Here is a 5076-nt window from a genome sequence, read left to right as displayed (position 1 = left end):
TCTTAGCAAGAGAGGAGTTAAGATGGATTTGGTAGTTAATTGAAGTTATTTCTTGAAAAAGCACACAATCATCCGCAAACAACCTGATTTGGACATTCGGATCAAGTTCAGCAGCAATGTCATTAATATATAATAAGAACAATAATGGCCCCAGCACACTTCCTTGGGGCACGCCAGAGCCGACCGGAAGGCAACTTGATTGCTGCTCATTAACTATTACAAATTGGTTGCGATTGGTTAAATAGTTTGATATCCATATGGTTAAAATTTCTGGGAGTTCCATGCGTCTGAGTTTTAAAATTAGTTTGTCATGGGGAACTCTATCGAAAGCTTTACTGAAGTCAAGAAATATTGCATCAATCTGCCCGTTCCTATCGAGACATGAAGCGAGTGACTGAATTACTGTCACTAATTGTGTAATTGTTGAGTATCCTTCTCTAAACCCGTGCTGGAAATTCGAGAGGGCTGTGTGTGCATCTAAAAATTCATTAATCTGGTTGGCAATAATATGTTCGATTAGTTTACAACATGATGATGTAAGTGATATTGGACGATAATTTTGTAATAATGTGCGGTCACCTGTGTTTGCCGCAAGATGGCTCTGCGCGTGCGCCAAGCGCAGAAGAAATGTAGTGCAAACGTACTTCGCTACGCGTTTAGTTGCAACTTCTGTAATTTACATGCTCATAATTACCGATATACACCGCAGTATAACTTTCTACGGCAGGTTTCTAAGATAACACCGCATTCACTAGAGGCGCTTTTGTCCCGCTTTGAAGCATCGAACTCTTGGCTGACTTGTAACTTCTCCGTCTCAAACTCCGGAGACCCTGGTCCGATTCCCACCCAGTTCATCTTACAAGTTGTTTTTATTTATGAATTGCTTGCCGCCAATTTTCTCTCACGGCCAACGCCGCCGACGCTGGCGACACCGGCTTTTTTGCGACACGAGCTCCTTAATGCTATCGCGTTAAAGCTACTGAGCTACGCGCACTTTTTGATGCTCTCTCCTTCCCGCCAGTGCCTCGCGCGGGCTCTTCCTGACAATTAGCGCCCTCCTCGCGAAACGCGGCGACAGCTATAAACTCCGCTTCCACGTTCTCGCCCATAGACGGCGGCGCGACACGGCAGGTCCCGCCTGTGCGTTTTCATGGAGAGGCCGTGCCAAAACAATCTTCATTCCCACTCCCCAAAGCCCCTTATATACAAGGTCCTTTCATATTGTAGCGCCACCTTATATTCACTGGTGGTGACCTCTCTTATGGGATGGGGCCCTACAAGTCTAACCGTCGCGGTGGTCTCACTATACGACCACTGCGAGTCTGTGTCACCGTTTCCTGCGTCATTACTTCTGGCTGCGTTGGATCTTCATGAGGTACTGCAGGCTGCATGACCTCGGGAGGGACAGGCGAAGAAGCTGCCAGTTGAGCTGGGGTTGCTTCCGATGAATGAAGTACCAGGTGTCGACGATTACGCTGAAGGACGCCTCTGGAGTCTGAACAAGGTAGGATCGCGGACGCTGAGCCTGCAAGAGTACTTCAACATTGCAGCGTGTGTCTCTGGGACTCAGAGGGGCCAACTGGCTTGAAGCATGACGCCGATTGTAGTTAATCGCTTGCGGTGCCTTGTTCCACGAGTCCTTTTCCCTGAAACTCGTGTGGCATAGTAACGATGGCGCCAGTTGTTCCGGTTGTTTCGGGAGACGAGTTTGTAATTTCCTTCCCATCAGGGCTTGAGCCGGGGAAATGCCGTTGGGACCAGCGTGTCACTGTACGGCCGTAAAGCAAGGTGGGGATCAGGACCTTTGAAGAGCAAGTCTTTCACTGTGCGCACCATGCGCTCTGCCTCTCCATTGCTCTGGGGGTAGCTCGGGCTGCTGGTCTCGTGACGGAAGCCGTATGTCCGCGCAAACTCGGTGAACTCGTTCGACACAAACTGTGGTCCGTTGTCAATCCGCACGATGTCTGGCATGCCAAAATGGGCAATACAGCTCTTGATCGCCGAGATAACTGCTGGTTCCGTGGTGGACCCCACGGAAACTACTTCAGGAAACCTGGAATAATAATCAATAATCGGGACGTAATCGCGCCCTCTAAGTTGAAGCAGATCGGTACCGAGGTGCTTCCACGGTCTATCGGGTGTCACCGTGCACAACATAGGCTCAGAACGCTGAACTCGAGTCTCGGCGCATACGGCACATTGGGTCACAACATTGGGCTCAACATGCATGTTACAGTTAGACCACTAAAGAGACTCCCTGGCCCGTTCTTCGCAGCGGCGCACTCCCTGAAGCCCTTCGTATAATAGGGTGACAATGCCCTGGCGCAAGGCTGAAGGAATGACAAGTCATCGGTCCAGCAGAAGGACGCCGTCGTATATGCTCAATCTGGCTCTCTCCTTCCAAAATGGAGCGCTCTTCCGAGGCAGCTTGCTTTTGTCTGGCCATCCTTTCGTGCAATACGTCATGACCGCAGAGCAGACTACTTCTTGGGCTTGGTGTATGCGGAAATCTTCCAGCCGTCTTGCTACAAGAGGCGGTAATTCCTTGAACACTTCAATGACAAACAACTCCAGGGTGTCCATCATGCAACTAGCTGGCAAATCAGATGGAGCTCGTGACAAAGTGCCCACCGTAGCTAAGTACTTTCCAGGCACATATTTCACCACGTACTGATATCGTATCAGTTTCATCCGCATTCGTTGTGTGCGAGGCGGCATGAGTTCTAGGTCCTTGTTATCAAAAAGGGTGACGAGAGGAAGGCGATCTGTCTCTACCTCGAAGCTTAGGCCGCATAGGAACTGGTCGCACCGTGAAATGGCCCGAGTCACCGCGAGACCTTCTTTTCTGTTTCACTATAAAAAGCTTCCCTCGTAGTTAGCGCCTTCGAAGCATATGCTACAGCCTGTCGGGAACCTTCAGGCTGCTCCTTTAGCAGTACAGCTAAAGATGCAGGAGCAGGAGATGACATCCGTGGATACTACAGTGTGGTAGCAAGAATCGTATTTTGCCATGCACGTGTCGGAACTCAACAGCGACTTGAGACGTGAGAAGGCCTTTTCTAGACTGGTACCCCGAGTCCAGGTGCTGTTTTGTTAAGGAAGGAACGAATGGGCTCCGTAAGGTCGGATAAGTGAGGTATGAATCGCGCGACGCGATTGGTAATTCCCAGCAATCGTCGTACTCCGCTGATGTCAGTCGGTGGCGGTACATCTATGACAGCCTTCATCTTTTCCGGGTCTGGCGAGATCCCGTCCGCCACAATCAATACTCCAAGGAACTTGATCGAGCTGACCAGAAATACACACTTCTTTTCGTTAAGGGTGACACCCTCCTCCTTAAGGCGAGCTGGGACTGCAGCCAGACGTTCGTCGTGCTTTTGGTGATCTTTCCCGAAGATTAGAATGGCGTCAGTCAAGTTCACGACTCCAAGCAAGCGCTCAAGAACCCTCGAGATTAACTGCTGGAAATACTCTAGTGCCGTGGCTATACCAAAAGGTAGTCTCTTGTAACAGTACTGGCCGAACGGCGTTATAAATGTCGTGAGTTCCTGGCTCTCGGCGCTAAGCTTCAGCTGATGGAATCTAGACCGCGCATCCAACTTGGAGCATACTCGCGCTCCACCCAACTGGCCGAGGATCTGTTCCACCGTCGGCAACATTAAGCGCTCCCTTTCGATGACTTCGATCAGCTTCGTCAAATCGACGCAAATTCTGAAGCCGCCCGATCATTTGGGCCCGACTACAAGCCCGAACCACCATTCAATTGGAGTCTCTACCTTCCTTATGACGTCCTGCGACTCCAGGTCGTCTAGCTCTTTCGTGACAACGTCGTTTAGAGAAATTGGAATCCACCTTGGGACGCTCAGGGAAAATAGACGAGCGACGGGTTTAACGCAAATGCGATATTCGGCTGGCCGAAATTTTCCCAACCCTTGGAAAATCTTGGCTAGGGGGGGGGGGGAATGAACGCACTCGGCAGAATCAAGGAAGTGAACAACACCATGTGCTTCAATTGCAGGAAGCCCAAGCAGGTGAGTGCGCTGACGTGCAACCACATACAAGGTCTGCACTGTGGACTTATCACCCCACTGTAAGGTTGCTTTAAAGGTACCAAGAACGTGAGACTCTGTTCGCCAGGGCCCAAGACTTCCTCTTCAACATCATCCAGCTACTGCGGTGTGCCTGGGATAGACGGCGAAACAACAGAGACTTCCGCGGCCAGTCTATCTTAAACTCGGCCGGGTGCCCGTTCACTAGTACGTCTATGTACCTCGCTCGTCGTGAATCCACGTTGTGAAGTTCGATGGAACCCAGTCGCTCATTTGCGTTCTTCTTCATGCACACTTCGGCAAAATGTAGCAGCTTTCTACAGTAGTGGCAAATTGATTTTCTGGCTGGGCAGTCTTTTCGAGAGTGACGCTGTCGTCCACAAAAGCCACACGATAACCTAGTCGGGTGCTGAGACTGGTCGCGAAAACGTGGAGAACGGGTGGGCGTATCGCTTCGCCGAGCCGACTCAATATTTAGCGTTTCGGCGAGAGCGTTATCCATAGTCAATCTAGCGCGTGATAACAGCCCTTCTTCAGCTCCTGGCGTATACGGGCTTGACACAGTGCTTCTTCAGCGGTAAGTTTTCTGCACCGGCACAATTGATCAGACAGTTTCTCGCCACGTATGCCTACGACGAATCTACGACAAGGCGGCCCTCGACGAGCGGGCTGTTATAGCTAGAGTGCTTTACCAGGCTGCGTAATGTCTAAAAAATGTCATCCACAGATTCGGCTGGCTGCTGAGTGCGGCGGTGGAAACGACGACTTTCGTATATCTCATTTACTGGATAAACGAAGTGCGAATCCAGCTTTTCTTTGACGGCAGTGAAAGAAAGCGCTTCCGGTGTTGACACTCCAAAGGATGAGAGAATGGTCCTGGCTTGCGGTCCCATACAGTAAAGAATTGTCCGTACCTGGGCCTCGTTGCTGCCACTGTGGAGGCCGGCCACGAAAGCGTAATCCTTGAACGTCGAAATCCACGATGGCCATTCTCCCGGGTTTGAAAACGTGAAGTTCTCCGGTGGGC

The 5076-nt window shown here is 50.7% G+C and overlaps 1 pseudogene; it reads right to left on the bottom strand.

Moving 5' to 3' along the window:
* Positions 1-1274: 1274 nt before the first annotated feature.
* Positions 1275-2157, bottom strand: LOC142568564 (uncharacterized; annotated as a pseudogene).
* Positions 2158-5076: the final 2919 nt, after the last annotated feature.

This window comes from Dermacentor variabilis, unplaced genomic scaffold, assembly GCF_050947875.1.
Source record: "Dermacentor variabilis isolate Ectoservices unplaced genomic scaffold, ASM5094787v1 scaffold_21, whole genome shotgun sequence".
In the NCBI taxonomy this organism is placed as follows: domain Eukaryota; kingdom Metazoa; phylum Arthropoda; class Arachnida; order Ixodida; family Ixodidae; genus Dermacentor; species Dermacentor variabilis.
The sequence above is the reverse complement of the archived record's forward strand: the minus strand, read 5'-3'. Positions and strand labels throughout refer to the sequence as shown.